The following is a 21,239-nucleotide window of genomic DNA, read 5'->3' as shown; positions in this document are numbered from 1 at the left end:
GGGTGGCCCGGGGCGAGGAGGGGTGAAGCACTGGCCCATAGCCCACCTCAATGGAGGGATCCCAGGGGCCAACTCAATAGCCTGGGTTCCACTTGATGGAGAGAGAAAGGAGCGTTTCAGCCGCTGCCCAGCAGGAAAGATCTGGTTGTGGGAGACCTCTTTCAGGACTCACTGTTTGTCTGAAGGCTGTCACAGCAGATGAGTACTCAGCAAACAGCGTGAACAAGGATTTGAACCAGAAAACCAACAGAGCCTTGACAATATTGTGATTGGGCCTTGTCTCTTTAGAGGGGCTGAAAGCCGAATTGAGAGCAGTAACAAGTGCACATTCACCGCAAGACGGGGATGCCTTTGGGTTGTGTTTTATGGTTTTGAGGCTTGCATGCGGTGGATAAAGCAAAATCATGTTAATCTCCCTTTTCTCTCATCTAAAAGCAGAATGGCAGTGAACCTGTGGCACTTTAATGGTCTAACTAAAGTCTTACAAAGTCATTCTTCAGTCAAATGCGAATCAGACATCTGTAATCGCTTCACCCAAAACAGAAACACTCTTTAAAAGTGTAAATAAGCACACCACAATATTTACACTGACTTTGTTCCTAAATGTGTTGCTCGTTATCAATAAAACTAAAGCTGTGGATGACTCGAACGCACCCGTTGCAACAGAGACACTACCATAAATGTATGCATGTGGATAAATAGTAAGACATGTTATGTACACTTATGTGTAGATATTTACTCAATCTTTATGACTCACTCAGACGTGCAAGCCTTTGCTTGGTAGCTCATTTCTAACTCTAGCGTCCTAGAGTGCAGGAGAGCAAAGAGGAACATACCAGATGCATACCGCTGTAACCACACCATAGTACCTTTAAGTGTTGTTGTGCTACAGTAGCTCAATAATAGGGATACAAATATTACTAATACCTTATTCATCATTTGGCTGTAAAATCTGTTTTGTTAATGTGGACCTGGGTGCTTTCACACCAACGGCTCTTTTAAAATCTATCCATCAGCACATGGGAAAAACCAAAATGGATAGTGGGATTCAGTAAATTCAGATTACACATAAAACAAACAAATTATATGCTTCAGTTTTGTTTCCCCTCTGACTTTGTATACATTTATTGACCGATTTATCCATTTGATGTTGAGTGAGAGGGGTATACAAAGAGCGATGTTGTCTTTTGGAGGAGTTGGGGTAACTTTGAAGGTTTCTGAAGAGAGAGGCTTGTGATGGAATGGGCCGGGAAGGACTGTGACTTCTCCATTGAGACTGGAGGGGCACGCTGGATTAGCTCGATTTGCCTGTGAATGGGCGCTTTCCATTATTCTTGTTAGGGAGCTGTCACATTGAATTGAGAAAGTGAAAACCTCCTTTTATCAACCTTTTCCAAGTGAAACTGAACAGGCAATCAATAACTGAATTCAGACTCAGGGGAAAGTCAAGCAGAATGATATGGGGCTGTTATAAAGGGAGTATTTGTCAAATTGCTAATGCGAAAAAGCGGATAACTGATGTAACTTTGGCTCCAAATGCCATTAAGTATAAGAGAACACTGAAAAAATAGAAATAAAGTCTTAACGGCACAAATAATGGTTTACTACTAATAATAATACTGTAATTACAATTGTTTCAAGCTAACACAATAACAGCCACTAACATTATTACTATCACACAATAGCAGTAATCATAACTTTCATAAAGAATTCAATTTAAAAAAATAGAAAATATAAAAGTTATAAACATTTTTTTTAACTTTTCCTTGCTTTTTATTTTTATTTTTTAAAGAATTTTATTACAGAATAACTTAAGACCCTTTGTCATATGTCAAATCGGCTTCCACAAAATGCATTTTTATTTGCAAATAATTTTACAAAGAGCTCAGTACAAGATCATGACTGTTGCAGGACTAAACAAACCGAGAGTGGCTCACATTTTATTATACGAATGACACCATATTGTTTTGGAGTTTCATTATATTGACCTTATTGTGCCATTGTGCTTGTTCTGACACCATGATAATGCCTGAATACGGAGGGAATTATGCTCTGTATAAATAGATCCCATAGTCAAAGATCGCCTCAATTATCCCTCTACACATTGACAACATGAACAGAATAAAAACTAAAGCCTTAGTCCAAGCTGGTCTCAAGGCGCTCTTCAAACATTGTTTTGGCCTTTGTAAGAGGGGCAGAGGAACATCATCGACATCAATACCAACAGAGAAAAGAAATGCATTCATCTGATACATTAAATACTTACATGTATTATAAAGAATTAACTGAGAAATCATATATATATTTATGCCAGCTCTTTAAATGCATTTGTTTTTTTAAATAACGCAAGTCTGTTTGTTCCCTCTTTATTGTGTAATTCTTATTATGGATTTTAAACCTATTTAGCAAAAGCTATTTTTAATGTTTACTGTGAGTTTGCATATTAAATTGCACATACTATCACAGAGAAGGGGTTTCTGTACATGCACACCATTAATCAACAAATTTTCTCATACTGCTGCTTCCCGTTTTTACGCTGGATGAAGAAAATGAATCGGATCATTTGGTCTCATCAATCAAATTGGTAATTGATGTCTTAATCGTTATACAGTTAATTGAGCACCTTGATTGTTGCCTGTCATTGTTCAGAGTATTTGGATACATTACCCAGCAGCCAGCCTGCATCAGTTTGGGGTAATTAGAACAAAGGGATTTAATTTTATTGCAATAAAAACTATACGGTTTATATAAAAGTAATGCCATATTGCATATTAAAGAATTGTATTTTAAATTTTAAAAAGATGGTTATTTGTCTCGCAAATTGTTTTAATTTTAAGAAATTAACTTAAAAATAATGATAGCATGAATCTCTTAAGTGCTCTATTCCTGCCAAAAAAGTGTATGTGAGGTTTTCATCAGTATAATTGTCATCAATCCATCTTCTGTGCACAGTGAAGTGATAACAGCTTATGAAAAATGACTCATGGCTTTAATGAGTGCCTCACCTCTTCGTGGTAAGCAGGTTCACAGCACTCCATGAAACACCAATTTTCCATTTATTCCACTTCACTGTTTTAACTCCACCTCATATACCATCTTGCCTTCAATTTTTCACATAACAAATTCCTCTTTCTTATTGCAACCAGCACAGAGATTAGTTAAACGAGTAAGACTCTGGGCCAGGCAAGTGATGATAGAGGCCACAGCCTATAAACACCCTTTGATCCCCTGCAGAAGGGAATAGGTGTAGGATAGCAGTTAGGGCTCAGGGGAAACTGTAGGGGAAGAGTTCTTAATTGAGTTACAGAATACTTTAATTACAACTGTTTCCCACATTCCTGATCTTAATGGCTTGCGCACAATATGAGCCACCAAGGGGTAAAAGAAAAAAAAAACCCTGCACCTAATTCAATGCCCGGAGCGCAGCTGCAAGGCAATTATCATCAAGCACCCCTGCATCTGTGTACAAACAATCTCGCAGCTGCTGCCATTGATACTGTACATGCAGAAAGGCACAGATTGACCCCAGTCTCTAGTATCGCCTCCAGACCATGACCCATTCATTTAGGAGGCTTTTGTGACACCTATGAAAACTCAACCTGTTTACAGTTTCTAATGAGTTTACATGCCCTGTTTATCATAGCGCCTTGTATTTGTGGACATATACAGCATCGTTTAAATGTTGCATCATCGTGAAAAATGCTAGCAATAAAAATTGTTAGGCGATTACTGGAAGATCATTTGATTTTTTTAAACTTGCATTTTTATTTATAAAACATAAACACGCTTTATAGAACACAGAAGTAATTAGACTAACAAATCATCACCTCTTTTCAGTCCATCCTGAATTTCCTGTTCTAGATAGAACCACACCTCACTACAGGGATATTTTCAAGTCATCTACAAGCCGGCAAGTTTTCAGGATTGGGAATTTTTAACTTTTTTAAGTGTAAATTCCTGTTCCAAATTTTTTGGGGGATGATATGGGTGTTATTCGGTACTTCTTTAAGAAATATATGAACACAAATGATTATGTAACCTCTATAATCTGCTTCTTCGTTAAACCCTCTAATAAAACGTCACTTTTCACTTTAATTTTTAGGTATCTTTAAGGAAGGCCACAAACTTTTACCATTTAACACTTGCATAAGGGATTTTCTAAATGAGCTCTTTAAAGTTATAAGATGTTTACACACCAATCAGAATTCTTTCAGTTCAGTGTTTAGATGCCCGAACTGACTTATAAAGCACCTTAGTACCACTGTGGCTAAGTGCACTGTGTATTCACAGCATCTGCATGTTTTACAATACTTTTTAGTTTCCAGTTTTGTACACATATTTAAACAAATGCCACCATGGTGGGCATGTGCGTGTCTAAGCTGGATGGATGCGTGTGACCAAGAATGTGAGTGGGGTAGTGAAAGTGGGTGAGTGGGCCTATTTGTGTGAGGAGCACACCAGCGAGGGCCACTGTGGGACAGAGGGGGAAATGGAGGATGACTTTATGACACAGAGGGCATAGGATCGGAGACAGAAACAGAGAGAGCCTAGTGGAGGCGGAGGTGGTATGGGGAGAGGGGCTGCCCGAGCTGTCAGCTCTGAGGAGCTGCTGGAAGGCTCAGCGGGAGCCCAGCTTGGCCCCCAGGATGCCTTGTCACCACGGCGAGGGCCTGGAATGCACCAACACACAATGAGCTCCTGGGGCTTAGAGGGCACTCTGATTTGATAACCACATTAAAGTCCTAGCAACATCTGTTGGGGTGCAGGAGAAAGGCCTACTGGCAAGCTTTAACCCCTGAAACTGGGATCATTAACCCTCAGCCCTGTGAGAGAAGGGGGAAGACAGCCCTCTATTTGTCAGCCGCCCAGCACAGGGCTGAGGGGGCTAATATTTTACTAAAAACAGCGTGAGAAGAGAAGCAGCTCAGGGCACCATGGGGAGTGTTCCTTCACACTTTACACACAGATTAAGAGGAATGTACAGTCTGTTTTGCTTAATGGAACTAACAAAATAACATTTGCATAACCTCCAAAGTAGAGGCTTTCTGAGCATGTCACTGATTTACATGATATTGATCAAACAGCTCTGCTTGTCTCCACTAGTTTAGACTGCATTAAAAAGTTAACATTAAAATTCATGTCACTGTTCCTTCGCTTAAATGAAAACAAAGCATCATACTATACATCAAATGCAATGAACTGTTGGTATACATTAACATAGATATGCCAGGATTATTTTCCTCTCTGATTTGTTAACGTGCAGTAAGAGGAGAGGGGGCAAAGTTGATAGAGGATGGATGGAAATAACAGGTGTCCTGTCACAAAGACATCTCGGGCTTCGGGATGCTCCGATGCTTCGTGGTCTGCTCCAAGCCTCATCCACCTCCACAGGTTTCAAAGGGAAGGCCACCTCTCTGTAATGAATAATTAGGGAAACAAAAGGCCCAGAGGGGGTGAGAGGCTAGGGAAGGAGGGGCAAGCTGTGGAGGGTTTAATGTAACTAGACCAGATGCAGAGAGGTTTTTGCCCCTGTGCTTCATAGAAAACATCATCCTAAATGTATTCCCTGGAGATGAGGGCCTGCAGGAGGTGCCCCCGATGCACAGGGTCCTCAAGTACCTCCACACAAGTAATCCCATTCACTGCAGCTCATTACATGGGCAATTAAGTGCTGGGGTAGGGGAGTGGGATGGGGTAAGGGGGTGATGGCAAAGAAGTGTGTATGCGCCTGTGTGTGTGTGCGTGTGAAAGAGAGTAAGTGTATGGAGGGTAGCAGGCCCATCACTGGGTTTTAAGGATCAAAACCCCTACCAATCCAATTCCCCCTCACCCAGCTTCACCCTCACTAGCCGCCCCCTCCCGGATTCTTCACCTGGGCTGAATCTCTCTGGACACCTGCCTCTCCTAATGAAGATCCATGGCTTCATTTCCATTTCTGGAGTCATATCAGAGACGGCCAAGCACAAAACAGGCCTGTTTCCTCAGAGGCCTGGAGAGCCGGATAGAATGACACGGCTAAGTGCTCTGGCAGAGCAGGGCAGCTGCAGAGCCTGAAAATGGGATTTGGTTGGGGGTTCTGAAGTGGGGGGCTCGGATGGAGAGGACCTGATGTTTGGATTGGCCACAATGGCAGCCGTGTGCTACCTCAGCAGCTCCTTGGTACTAATGAGGCTTTCTGCAGAGATGGAAGAGAAGAGGAGAGGGCATGAGGAGGAGGAGAAGAGGAGAACAGAGTAGGAGTGTACCACTACACACCTACCTCACACACTCTCACCTCCTCTGCTGATGACAGCTATCTTAACTCTTGAGAACACACACCAAGGGTCTTCTACTAAGCAGAGCAGACATAAACAGGTGTCAAGACTCACACAACTACCAAAGGACCTGCTTTCTGCAGCTGCTTAAGCTCTTGTTGGCAGTAGCTGACATGACTACAAACAATTTTGGTACATGTTCTACACATTTTTTTGCATTTAGTGAAAATGGGTGGGGAAAAAAGCAGATCATATTAGCACAAACCAAGAGATCACAAACCACAAAACATGAGGAAAAATGTCGAGGTGACACAAACACATTCTCAAACTTTGTAGAAACTTTTTATTGATAAAAACATATGACTGCATACCACTATTGAGCTTTTCCCACCCCACCCAGTTACCACCCAGCACAGCGTGCATGTGTGTCTTTCAGTACAGTGGTTAAGGCTGTGCTTGTTAACATGTTCTAGCTCACTGACTCCTCTCAGCACCTGGGGCTAGGGACTCAGAGCTGAGCCAGGTGAGGGAGATGAAGAAAGGAAAACAAACAAGCTGACACCCTAGTCTTATCACAGCTGCCTCCTTAAATGAAGAAACTTTAAGAAGCCCATGTTCTTGTTGTATTAGGTCAAAAAAAACAGCCAGTTTAGGCAATGATCAAAAAGTATTTTGATTTTAATTGTCATAAATAGCCATCAGATATTAAAAGGAGATTGGGAGGGGGTCATATTATATGCATAAAGTGGCCACTATATATATATAAAAAAAAAAGTAAAGGTCAGTGCATGAGGCATAAAAGGTGACCTGTTTGTGTATGTACAGGACGAGCCTGTAGGGGAGGAGGGTTTAGCTAAGGACTGTGTACGGTGTCATTTTGCAGGCCCCTCTGCACTCACCTGGAACAGAGCACTTCCCCTCCCCAAGTCTTATCAGTTCCCAGAGGAAATACCTGCTGCAGGTAAACACGACCTTTCGACCCCAGGAACATCCACTCTGCCCCACTGTCAGCAGCCAGTGTCCCCGTCCGGGAGCCTGTCTCGGCCTTAATCCAAGGATTACCTCTACCTCAACTTCTAACTCCAGGCTCAGAGCCTCATAACTGCATTTAGCACCATGTTCAGAGCAGGTCTTCTGACAATCCTTCAACCCCTACCCCAACTACCTGAGATGTTGTTCTTCATGCACCGGTGAGAAAAACCTTTATCCCTTCACCCCGACTCTTCCCCCATCCCCTCATCCCTCTGTCTCAAATTTAATCTTATCTACATATCACCAGGTGTAACCAAATATGCCTCTTATCAACCAAAGTGTCTTCAGCTCTGTTTTGCATTGTCACTCGAGTGATTTATTTTGGGGAGGAGAGCGGGACTGAATTAAATAATATGTCATATGTCAAAGGAATAGCTGTATTTGTGATGGAAGTTGGCTTCATTAGGGAATGAGAAATTTGATGAACTTTCAAAGTGATCGCATTAAAGAATGATCGTAATTAAAATGGAGTCTACTTTTAATGACTCTGGAGTGTAATTAATTCTTCAACTGTATCTATAACACATTTTCTAATAAATGTGTGGGTGGTGATTTATATTTAATTACTTCCTTAAGAATTTTGAAATAAGAGTTTTTCTATGAATTATGACATAGCCAGTCATAATGGTGAAGCAAATGCCACACCCTACTCTTTTTACCGGCGACACATATGTATGCTCACACACGCACCAGTTAATGAGCACAAGTAAATATGCATAGATAAATAGGTGCAGGGTGATATAACACTCACAGTGCTTGGCATTGCTGGGACTACAAAAGTGGGGGGAGTGTGTCTAGTGTCCAGGAGTCTCCTGCCTGCCTTCAGGACATAGACTAAGAGGCTGGCAGTGCCCTAACAAAACCTCCCCTACGCTACCATCACAGGGTCAGGGTTATCCTCACACACCTAGGTTAACCTCCATCTCTCCCAACCCCCCACTCTTCCTCCACTGTCACCTGAGCCACACAGGTGAATGCTTGACTTTATTTGATGGATGCGGTTTCCCACAGCGACAGTGATGTATGCAGGCCCATAAGCCCCTCCCCCATCGGTTAAGTCTGGAGCTAGAGTGGTGATTTTGTGCCGATAACCTCCTTGGTGCACACAGCGCCGGCCAGGGCGATGGAAACTGGAGAGGACAAGACATCCTGTGTGACGCACCTGAGCGTACGCTTCATGAAGCTGAAACAAAGGAGAATCCATTCCGAAGCCATCAGCACTCATCCGAATAACAAACTTTGGGGCTCTGTGATGATGATAATGAATAGGTATTCGTGTGTCTACATGCACAGATATTGATGTAATCCAATTACTATTTCTGAGAAGGTTGTCAAGTCATGTTACAAGTTGTATGCAAAATATTTTGTATAGGTGAAGCAAGTTCACCGCTTTTACAGAACTGCACTACACATTATGGGGTGGTGACAGTCCTTAAACTACACCTTAATTAACAATAGATTATGTTTTTGTTCCTTATCAATGACAACACCTCCCTCTATCTCCTCCTCTCTCCTCCTCATTATTAGCAGAAGCGCTACATTAGAGATAAGCAGTAACAATGGCCGGGGTGAAGGCCTGGAACACAGTTGTTTTTATCTCTTGCTTGATCTGGAGCCTGTGGTGTCTCTGTCAGAGGATGTTGTTAAACCAGGTCAAACACTAAAACATCCTGTGGCATCTCACACAGGCACACACTTACACAGCCCTCTTTGATGGCAGTTCACACCCGTCTGGGAGCCTGGTCCATGTGGATGGTTTATAGGCCCAGTGAGGTAATTATATAAACCTAATTTTAGATAAAGGCTTTCAACTCAAAAGTCAGATCAGTTAAAATTAGAAGCCATTACTTTCTCTGGGGTCTGTTTATCAAGATTTTACAAATTTAGCCCATGATGGGAGACTTGGCTGCCAGAGGACTATTCCTGGACCAGACAAGCAGAATAGAGTACTTTAAAAAAAAAAAAATACATAGTGGAGCAACTAGTTAAAACGAGGCCTTACACCTGAGAGCACAGGGTTTGAATCATGTCCGATGCTAAAATTTATGGCAGACTTTATTTTAAAACATGAAGCACATACACATGACCATCTTTGTTTGGTGGAGAGACCAAGGACATTATAAACGACATGTCATGACAAAGATGGCAGTTGTCCAATCCCTGCTACCAAAACCTCAATCAGCAGCCTAAATGGGAAACATTAACAAGTCAAGTTGTTGCAGGTGCACAGCAGAAGGTCACAGCATATCTCTCTATTCACTATCCTTGGCAAATATGCACATATACGTTCATAAAGTGCATCAGCCGGTGCTCCCAGATGACGTCAGCACCGGAAACGAGCCATTAATAAAGCTGTTGTGGCACGTAACTTAGCACAGAAATATAACTTACAGAGAAAAATGTTTTAAAACTTTTATGAGCTGCATTTTTTTTATTATGTGCAAACAGTTAAAATAATGTTGAGGCAACACTGAGGTGTTTAAACAAGATGGGTATCGAGCAGCAAGGCACTGAAGGGACTTAGAACAGGCACCTGCAGTTGGAGGATTGTTTATTTTAAAATTATTGCAGTTTCGCTGTTGCGTGTTTTTGTTTCCAAAATATTTAGATAATAGGTTTCATGATGAAATAAGCAACCACAGTTAGGAACACAAAATCTTTAATAACCCACAGATTCAGAAAAAGTAAAACTTTTGATCCTAAATTATAGATAAACTAGCAAAATGATATCTAATGCTTATTGTAACTATATAAAACTTACCAAGTTCAACTCAAGTAAAATTTTTAATGTGGCCCTTTTTTGACAAACTTTCATCAGCACTAGACCTCAAAATAGGCTACACGATTGCAGACACACACACACACAAACACACACACACACACACATCTCTGTGTGAAGGGAGGAAGCCCCGGTGCAGGCAGGTTAATATCAGGAGCACTTGACAACAATAGTGTGTTATGAGGTGCTGCAGCGGTAATAAGGTCTTTGTTGGGACTTTAGAGCACAGCCACATCACATCATTACTCATCCTGGGAGACCAGTTGCCAGTCGGCATGGCAACCGGGACTTGGCTGAAGCCAGAAGCAAGACCAGAATCTCAATGCCCAGAGGGAACACACACACAAAGGATGTTCTAGTGGAAGGAAAAAGTTTAAAAAGTGGCCACAGTGACCCCAGACCAGTGCCGTGGAGATGGGATAGAGTTAATCTAAAACCCAACATGTTAAATCAAAATTGTATTTTGTGCAGGAAAATTCTATCTTAAAAAAAGCCGCCAATTCAATTTCAGAGCACAGATCGAGTTAAACGTTATGTGTACATACATTTTCATATCAGGTTTTTTTTTTCTTTTAAGTGAAATTAAGTTGAGTTCAGATAAACAAAACTGATTGGACATCACAATCCAACAGGAAACGGCTTTACCTCCCACATGCCGAGTGTGTGAATGGACAGCTTAGGAGTGGACAGGGCGATCAGTGGAGGTATGCAGAGGTGTGGTGGTTTTATCCTGCAGGTTGTTGGGAGTGTTGGGTCAGTGTAGAGCGGTCAGCAGCTGCTGCCTGGCCTAGGTCCCACAGTTCCCAGGCTGGGGGGATTGACAGGCCAGTAATAAAATAGGCGCCCCGGTTGGGCTGTGTGCGGCCTATTGTTCACCCAGCAAGGCCCACGGCTGCTGTTTACTTTCTCCCATATGCATTATTCAACGGCACAGGAGCTCCCGGAGAAAGGGGCCCCATTCAGGGATCCTCTTGCCCTTGTTTTGTTTTGCTAATTTTCAATTAAAATAAACCATCTTTTGCCAGTGCCATGGCTGAGTGGGGAAAGAGAGAGGGACACTGTCCCTGCCACTTGGGCCCTCTGAGGAGATTAGACAGAATGCGTAAATGAGAATAAAGTGGGATGTATCATTTATACTGTCAGTGATATGTTTTTCTATAGTAGGATTTAAACGGAGACAATAAAAGGAGCTGTTGTTTCGGTTGAGACCATACGCTGGCCTCTTATTTTTGTTGTTACCAAACATTGTCTCATTGTGACCTCGTTAAAATAAAAGAGGATTATACTAAATATATATGAGCGAAAAATCATATAGGTTAGGATTTATTTTCAGCTAGTCAACAAGCACACTTTTGTTCTACTCTGACAAATTTCACCATTGCAGTTGCAACAGGAGGATTCCCATATGGTGGGGGGAAAGTGTGAAGTAATCTCAAAGACAATAGCTTTTCAATAATGACTCCCAGAGGTCATTAAATGAAGCCAACCAGAGCAGCCTGGACTAATCAATAAGTGCAGTGATGGCTCTCTTTTTAGTCTTCTTATTCACACAGGAGGGGGCTGAGCCAAACTTGCGAAGAGCAGGGACAGATGCAGTGACAGTGGGGGAATAAGCAAAGTTAAAGATTCACTACACATCTGTCACTTCAAACTGAGGCGGCAGCTCATAGTCTGCCCCCGCTGATTAACTGCCTGCCTGTCGACCAGCCTGCCTGATGCCATGCCTACCTGTGGCTGGGGTCTGGTCTGTTGCTGTGGTTTGCCATATGCCTCTTCTGCCTGAATCCCCACAGTTTGCTCAGTGGCTATTAAACTTTTCCTGCCATGCCCCACTCAAAAGGCAGAAAGGTCTTAGTGTTATATGTAATCAATAAAATGGAGAAGAAAGAATATGTACAGCCACACGATGGGAATCTACCTTTTCTTCAGCGGCATGCTGCCATTTTTTTTTTTCATCAAATCAGTTTTACGGCATATTTTCACCTTAGCTGGTAATCACACAACCAGTGCTCTAATTCCTTACCTTAAAATTGACCATTCTATTTCACTCGTCGTATAAAGTAAATCCCCACTAATGCCCTACACACACAAACACCTGATATTTCATATCCTCCTCTTAAATTACCCCTTGAAAAAAAATCTGGATACCAGTCCTAATTGGCTGGCTCCCAAAGCCCTCACTCTCGCTACCTGTCAAATGCTGATAATTACAGAGTCTAGCAGAAGCCTGTTCTAGCCTGTTTTGTGTCTAACAGAAGTCGGCATTCACTGAACAAAATCATTTCCACAGCATATACGTGTCCTGTCATCATCTAGCCTATGAACCGAGGATTTGCTCCTCACTGAGAAAGAGAAATTATTTATCTCTGGCAGACCCACGCTAGCCCGTTAGTGCCTGGTGAGTGGGCTTGTGAATGTGGAGGGCCTCTTGGCTTGGCTGGACACAGTGTGTTCTCCCGCTGGGTGCAGGTGAGCTCTCAATGCAGCCCTCAGCACCTGCCCTCTTTGTTCACTTGTTGATGGCTTTACGGCATGAAGGGGATCTGTCTGTCTGGCTCTCGTAAAGCCAGCAACGCGCGGCCTAGTAAAAGCCACACTGCTGCTGGGGCATTGTGTGGGGCCCCCCATGGCTCCCGGGGTGACCCCACCAGTCACAGAGAGAGCTCGTTTTTAGCGCCCACTGCAAATGACGCACATGCTTACAGTGTACACCTAAAAGTGCAGTACCCAGTTCAAATTTCAGATAGTTATGCATGAGCATCGCTTCTTATGCCAGCTTGTACTTTTTCTTCAGCACCAGGGGTAATATTCACCATTAAAAAGATTATAAATATTAAATAATCATATAATAAACTGGTGGATGTAAAGAATTTAATTCACCTTGATCAACTAAAAGATTGCTGCTTACACGTTATAAGGTATAACTTCTGATAAAAGAATTCTATGATACAAATGCTGTGCTTTTCACCCTTTATAATTTTAGTTATGTGTTCTTCCTTGAATAAAATGTGATTTTGCTTGCGAATGGTACAAAGTTAACTAAAAAAGCAAAAGTCTAAAAACAAGGGATGCTTATATAACAACATGCAGTTTATCTAATAATATTTAATGCAGTGCTTCTCAAATATTAGGCTGCAGTCTGTGCTGAAGGCTTCACATCAGGCTGATTGACAAACACCGAGTCCCAAGCCGGATAAAGCAGCTCAATGGCCGTTGGAGGTCAGTGATTGCACAGAAATAAGCCTTACATTAATGTTTAATTTATATGATTTTCCTAGATATGAAATCTTACTGATAACTTCAAGCAAATTAAGTGACTGAAAAGAAGGCCATAAGCAGCTTGGTATTTGAGATCAGGTCTTTGAGTGGGAGCATCTTAGAAACCAATTACCAGACAAGAAATAGATCATTATTTTTTCTTTCAGGATTGGGTTGTGGGGATGTGGGGGTGGGCAAAGGTGGTTGCTAAAAGGAAGGGAGGGTTTTCTAGATTGAGGAGAGAGGGCACAATAAAGACATAATCATCTACCCTCAACTTTTCCTATCCAACTTTCAGATTTTAATTTGCTGTCTGTGAAGTGGTACCTAATTTATTTTCGCCTCATCCCTTCAATGCGCCATTGTTGCCGCTGCTGAGATTCAGAGCTTCCTCTCTTAGCTCACCTCGGCGTGAAATTGGTTTAATGAAGCTGAAAGGTATGGGGCTCTCACAACACTGTGGATTCCAGTGACACTGCTTGATCCACCCACCCCTCCTCTCTGTACCCTCCACTCCTACCCCAAACCAGTTCTCTGCACACCCACATTATGGTACAATTTATAACACACCCACAAAAGATCCCTATCTGACATATTACATCAGAGCATATTACCGTCTTTTTGATAGCACTAGGCCTCGTGACTGGCTGATCAGCTTGCATATATAGCATGCATGTGCCACTTCAAAGTATCAATCAATTCCAGTAATAAAACTGATCAGAAACAGAGGTCAAGATTAATATAAAGGGGTAAAAAGCAAAGAGGTACAAACTTGTAAATAATCAGAGAGTAACCCTGCCTGTTTTTCCCCACCTCTTCCAATCTGACCCTGTGAAAGGTGTTCTCGTGTTACCTGTCGTCCTGGGTGTGGTTTCTAATGGGAATGAAAAGGAAGTCCCGCAGGACTATTGTGTGTGTGTGTGTTACATTAATATGATCCCCTTAAGTGATATCGTTTGCTTCTTCTTGTCCCCTTTTAGGACAATCGAATGGAAATGCATCCGTAACCGAATATTCTGGCCTGTGCCACTCATTTCTGGTTTGAGGCCCAGTTTGGAGCTGGTAGTTTTTGTACAAAAACCAACGAAAGGGGAAAGAAAGTAGACCGTGTGTGTGTGTGGACAATGTAGGATATGAAAGGTTTCCTGTGGTGCTAGTTTCCCATGCTAAAAGTGAGCAGAGAGTATGATGAGCAGCTTAGAAGATGTCGTAACACAGTCAGGTGCTTCTATAACTGAATCAGTTGTGGTTGCTATAATCCTCCTTCCCGAATGTGCTACGCTATGAAAAAACATGAGTTGCTGATGCACTTCCACTGTGATTTAGAACAAAAACTACAGTCTGCATTCCACGGAGATGTGTACTGAAAAAGTTTGGCTAAAGTTGCTATCAGACCTGTGTAATCCAAGTTAGTTTGATGTAAAAGTCCAAAGTTAAAGTGTCCTTTTTAATACATTTTCGGTGGAAAATAAAACACTGATTTGGGAAAAAAAAACTACGCATATTAGCTCAATTTAACAACAATAGAAGAGAAGAGAAGAGAAGAGAAGAGAAGAGAAGAGAAGAGAAGAGAAGAGAAGAGAAGAGAAGAGAAGAGAAGAGAAGAGAAGAGAAGAGGCTGAGCAAGTTCAAAAACTTTAAGACAAAGAGAGAAACGCTTAGGAAAACCAGGAAATGGACAGGGCTGACTTACAAAGGTTTCTTTACACTGTAATGACACGGGCATTATGCTGAACTTTGGCTGCCGTAAGTCAAAAAGAATGAACACTTTCACTGCTGTGGAGCTCTGGCCAGCAGCACGCACTGCTGTTTGTCTTTCAAATGCCATTGTGGGTGAGGCCACCAGTGTATGCTCAAAGTGCCTGTTACAACTTTGCATTCACCGTGGGATTGTGAAACTCACAAAGGCATGCCAAATCATCGTCCTGTAATTTTGTACAATTTTGAATGACCAACCATCATCGTCTCAGAGTTGGTAAATGATTCTTTTAAACACTTTCATGTTCCCTGTGATTACAGAGACCAGTTTTGTGATATCCGAAGTGTGAATATGTGTAGCCTACACAGTACGTAACACACACGCAGACACATTTACACACGAAGTAGTGCCAAGCTGTTGTCTTTAGCTTCCCAAGTTAAAACCTAATCTGAAGTGGATGGAGATGGGAAGATTGCAGCTGAACAGAACCACAGGAGTGCTATCTTTTATAGGTAATTACTCAATCATCAGTAAACACTGTCGCAGGAGACACAATACCACCACAACAACATGCATTCACAGATATGAAGACGTGAAGACAGGTAGAAGCTATTACACGCACTTTCAGTGCATTCTTTCTACATGATAGGGAATGCGGTCTATGCTAAAATAATACTATAAATGTGTCCTGAGTTAATCTTATTAATTGCCCTGTAGAAGTAAAACTGGTACCTTTTGTTTATCTTGATGCTAAGTAACCTGCTGTATCTAATTTTGATTTAATCCCAGTAAAACAAAACTTCTGTGCTATTTAATATTACATGGTTTACAGAGCTAGACAAACACCATTCTATTCACCATTTAAGTTGAGTGTGATGGTGCTGCTTTTTACCACTAGTGGGAGCTAGTAAACAGGTGACATGCATCTCCAAGGATGCCCTGCGGGCTCTGTCTCAGAAAAAGTTCATGTTTGAACAGTGTTGGGAACCAGCAGTGATTTTATAGGTTTGTTTAAAGACACAGGTTAAGACACAAACAGCCAGGTCGTTAAATAGATGAGTCTGAAGAGGCTGGGTGTTCGGTTACACTGTTGTAGGCTGAGCAGATGAGAAAATCCAGTCTTTTCATTGGTCTGTAAACATTTAGCCAGAATAAACAGAGCAGATAAAAACTGACACTAGACCTGAACAACTGAGTGGTGACAGAAGTGAGAAGAGGAGTGAGATTAAAAGATTTTTAACTACTAAGTTAACCCTTATATTCTTTAAAAAAAAAAAAGAGTGCTGCATGTTTCCACCTGGAGCATGAAACCACACACAACCAGTCAAGGATGGAAACTCCATATGGTGTTACATGCTTTTGGTCAGTGGTCATGCACCTGCCCTAAAGCCACTGTCCTTCCCTGTGGTCCTACACTCACCACATAGGTTAACTCAGTAAAGCACCCTTCTGCACTGAAGCAGCCCTGCAGGCCTACTAAATCTCACCTGAGACAACCTGCCATGAGGCAATGAGCATTTAGAGGGTAGGAAGAAGGTCTTAACTCCTGTTACTGTCACCCAGGAAGAGCCACAGTCCTGTGGCTATCAATAACAACAACAGTCACCACTTAGCCAACACGTCAACACCTCACAACTAACAGAAGATTTGTAAAAGAGGAGTTAGTGGAAAGGCTACTCATGTAAAAACTAGCTTTAAATCTAAATGTGTCAGTCTGTCACACACACAAACCTCCAAACAGTCTATTAAAAGCTCATGTGTGAGTCTGGACTATTTTTACTGTACAGGTGTATCACCTCTAGTTTTCACAGATGACACTAATGTACCATCACAAAAAAAAAAAAAATCTAGCCTACATGTGACTGTGGCTATCACTGTGCAATCCACTTCCACGTAAATGTGACATTGTGGTTCTGTGATTTGTTTTTTCAAATCCAAAGAAGAAAAACTAAAACCAGCAACTGAATAACATTTAAAAGTATGTCTACATGTCTTAAAAGCCTCATTAAATCACATTCTGTATTTGCTTACCAAAACCGATAGTGAAAAATCCCGATATTAATTGATATAAAATTCAAAATTCACTCAAGCAACGAGAAAAGTGTTTTGGTCAATAAGAATAAAAAAGGGAAGAACATGAGGTTTGTTTTGATGTGATGTTTCCACAGTACTCTGTTGACTCCAAGTGCAGTGGAATTGAACATAAACAAATGGACGCCAAATAGAAAAAGATGAATAAATACTACCAAAATAACTCGATTAACCTGCACATTAACAGACTGTATTTTCCCAGCCCCTTATTAATTTACCTTTAATGCACTTAGTTCCTGTAAAAGAGTTGATGTGACTTCTATGGCCACTCCTCATTCCAGTTTTCACCAGGTTATACAACTTAATCTCTGCAGGCTTTCATCTACTTCTACTTTCTTATCCGTTCATGGCCTGTTCTTCAACAATACTGATAAGATTCTCCATTCTCTTCACTTCCTCATTAGGTTAAATTTAGTGACTAAAAGGTTTATATAATACTTATAGAAGTCAAAATCTTAGTACTATCATGAAGAGACTACTGAATTTATCAACTACACAAGTATGTACATGATAATGTAAGAGTGGTTTTAGCAAAGGAGTTTGATGAACACGAGGGCCAAAAACTAGCTTCTGATATAATTCCATGGGACAAAAAGAAAACCAAAACAAACTAATAACGAATAATGCTCCTATGTTTGTGGTTACAGACTGGATAATGTACTGCCATAAAAATTCAACATCAAACAAGCACACGCACACAGAGTCTGACTCATTCAGATGTCATGAAAACAACCACAGGATTAAGATCTGTGCCCTGAGTCACTTGCCAAATAGCTGCTAAAAACCATCATGACTAAAGGTTTGAAGGGGTGATTCTCCTGCTCGGTGTTAACTATAACCAGTGTTACTAGTTTTTTGACAAAGAAAAAGCTCGATAAATCTGAATAAAGGTTAAAAATATAACCCTTCTATGAATTAAGCTGGAGGACACATGCTTCACATAGTGGGGAAGCACAGTCTTAACAGTGACAGATGTTGATTGACAGATACGTCGCCTTTACTGGCTCCTACTTTCAGTTAAGACAACATGGTGAGCCATCTGATAGAGGGGCCCCATGTTCAGCGGATGGGCTTACACCCTATACAGGTATGTACTGTGCAATTACCAGAGTCGCTCAGAGCATGCAATAATCAGTAGGTACTGTAAGATTAAGTACGCGGGCGGCGGTGAAAACAACTTAAAGACAGGCTACTACTGTCAGGTGTCTCACTTCACCCAACTAATTCTCCTCCCTTACAACTGTGTAGGGTGTCCTGCGATATGTGGCTAGACGAGCTGCATGACACGAGCTCCAGTAGGTGTGCCCAAGCATGGGAGAATGTATGTAGGTGTGCTCACAGTTTTAAAAATAGGCAATACCTAAGAGACAACTGACAAATACAGCACATGCGTGTGTTTATGTTTGTGTTGAGTTAGACCGTGTGAATGGAGCTTGATCTTGTCTTGGTCTGACACGTGATGTGAAGACTTCATCATCAGTTAGACAGGGTGAGAATCTGTGTGTATCTGCATACAGACACAAACAAGGATATAGGCACATAAGGATGGTGTTGAAAGGAAATATGAAGAAGTGAAATATACTTACATGCTTGAAAATGTACTTAAGAGATATGAATTATTTTTAAGGTGCGCTTTTACATGTTTGCGCGTGTGTGTGTGTGTGTATACGTGTGTGCTTAGCCATGTCTGCAGGGTTAGGTGGAGGCTGATGCTTTGGCAGCAGGTCTGGCACGTCTTTCAGGCCCAAACCTGCAGAGGAGAGAGAGACAGAGATAGCGAGAAGGGAGGCCGAAAACAAATAGGTGTGAGAGTCTACCTGTGATATGCTTCATTTATTCCTCGCCATCATTAAAACCTCCTGGCACTGTCAAACCAAATGCAGGTCAACCTAATAATGTGTCCTGTTTACAAAGTCAGATTAAGTCATTAGTGGACGGAAGAGCACGGAAGCGAAAAACACATTAAAAATGAAATTTAGTTACCTTCACATACCCAAGAGTGAACCGTACGCACCTACCTGCACATGTCTACCTGCTGTGGTGATAACAGTATTCACTTGACACGTGTGTTTGGGTTTTTATTCAAAGCGATGTTTCTTTTGTTCTTTTTAACCAACGAGCAATAGGCAGGCATGTGGGGCATCCTTGTTTTGCTCTGAGATTTCAGCCAGGCACAACGCTGTTGATGAATGCATTGTGTTTCAGTAGCCAAGCGCTTCAGGAATGTGTTCAAAATCTATTTGCAGTGGTTTTCTAGTTAGGTTCCCCTCTAATTTTCCATAAAGTTTAGTTTGCATTTTAATTTAAGCTCTCTGAGATTCGGTTTCATGTAAGTGCATCAAAAAGCTTCTCAATCATCAACTTGGATTTTAACACAGCGTGATCAAGATTAAAAGGTCCATTTTGAATTAAGTAAAAACTCTCCTTCGGATATCGCTAGATAAAAGGATTTCCTGAATAATATCCAGATAATACCTCCACCTACACAGGAACACTTCTAAAGGGAGTATATGTCGCTTACGGCAGTAAGTAAATCACTGTACATTGTGACCACAGCACAAAAGTGACGTTGGAGAGTGTATCAACTCCATAACCTCAAAGAAAATCTCTATTCAGTGGCCATAAAAGAACGCCTTAGCTCACTATCACTGTGGGGCCGGTTACAGAAAGAGAGAATGGATTAAGAGAGAAAACAGAGCGTAGAAAAGTGGATAGTGTACAGGTGAAGTCCCATGGCTATGGAGGTTTGCTCAGCTGTGCGGTATTCTTTTCTGTGCCCCACCCAGTAACCAAAGGCCAGGATATCTCTTCTCCACCCTCCCTCTCTACAGCTCTCTCTCTCCCTCGTTCATATTTGCACAGGTGAGAGGACAGCAGTCCAATAGGTGTGGGTGGGAGCCTTGAAAGTCAGGTTTGCCTGGCTGGTGGAAGGAGTTCACATGTAGGCTGCAGATGGATGAAGGTCTGATGGCAAGGATCCAGCCAGCCTTTTGTCTAGAGAGACAGACAGCAAACATTCAGCGAAACAGAGAAACTCTAAATATCATCAGTCATAATGACCTGTAGTAAAATGAGAGGTCGAGGTAAGAGACACAGCCATGTAAGCAATTAAATAGTGAGATGCTGAAATGTGAAGGATACCAACCTGGCAGAAACAAACAATTCTAGAAAGATGCACGGAAGCATGCAACGAAAGAGGGAGGGTCCGTAACGAGAGGGCAGAGAGCAGGTAGGCAGGTGGAGCAGTGCAGGAGTCATCAGGGTGGAGAGGTTTAGCTCCTGGGGCCAAAAGTTCAAAATGAGGCAAAGCGAGTAGGTAACTCTAGTCACCGTGTGCCAGTGTCTCACATGTTCCCCTTCATTGTCTAAACAGGCTGGAGCTCAGGTTTCTGGAACACCATGAGCTTCCTAGGAGATGAGCCCACCCCCATCTCTCCCGTCTACCCCATGTACCCCCCACCCCACCCTGCAAAGGTAAACACATACGTGCAACACATATATAGCAAGTCGACACACACAAGAGAATTGGGGAAACAAGGAGTACGTACTCAAGCCTGAGAACCGACTTTTTTGTGCCATGAGAATCAAAACCAAAGCACGTATTACTACTTCTACCCAGTGGATAAACAGAATAAGAAGTGCAAATAACAATCCTTTTTTTTAATCACGCAGAATGATACACTAAGTGCCTCGCCTTGAAGAAAAAAAAACACAAGCTGCAACCAGAGGAACGAGTTGTAAATCACCATAATTACCAATACGCCTTTGTCAAGAAAGACTACCTTAGACGTACGAGGCAGTACTATCAGACATCAGGAGATGTACACCAGAGACAATTTCCTTTCCTTTCTCTTTCACTCCTGTAGAATTCCACAAGAGGATCTTTGCCTGATTCATAACTTAGCCAGTGAAATGTTAGTCTTCAGCACCCTCTGTCATTGCCCCGTTAGGTAACATCTGTGTTCAAGTTCCTTAACAGCTACTGCAATTTTGCATCCTATACGTTACATGTACTACACTGAAAGTAACATTTTACAGCCCAGTTTCCAAAAAATTTTAAAATATTGAGTTTTCCTGGAAAAATGTTGCAAAATTCAATCTGCTCCATTTTTGGTTTTTGGTATCG

At 41.8% G+C, this 21,239-nt stretch overlaps 1 long non-coding RNA gene across 3 annotated transcripts; it reads right to left on the bottom strand.

Moving 5' to 3' along the window:
* Positions 1 to 1,831: 1,831 nt before the first annotated feature.
* On the bottom strand, positions 1,832 to 20,507 carry LOC146392579 (uncharacterized). Of its 3 annotated transcripts, XR_014802158.1 has the most exons (4): positions 18,783 to 20,507; positions 18,533 to 18,620; positions 6,260 to 6,331; positions 1,832 to 6,175 (listed from the first exon to the last, which is right to left on the bottom strand). It is a non-coding gene; the product is annotated as an uncharacterized LOC146392579 (long non-coding RNA). The 3 variants fall into 3 exon arrangements; XR_014802157.1 differs by having other exon boundaries at positions 18,533 to 20,507; XR_014802156.1 differs by lacking the exons at positions 18,533 to 18,620; positions 18,783 to 20,507 and having other exon boundaries at positions 6,260 to 18,526.
* Positions 20,508 to 21,239: the final 732 nt, after the last annotated feature.

Source organism: Perissodus microlepis, chromosome 2, assembly GCF_051167445.1.
Source record: "Perissodus microlepis isolate ML-2025 ecotype Zambia chromosome 2, ASM5116744v1, whole genome shotgun sequence".
NCBI lineage: Eukaryota > Metazoa > Chordata > Actinopteri > Cichliformes > Cichlidae > Perissodus > Perissodus microlepis.
The sequence above is the reverse complement of the archived record's forward strand: the minus strand, read 5'-3'. Positions and strand labels throughout refer to the sequence as shown.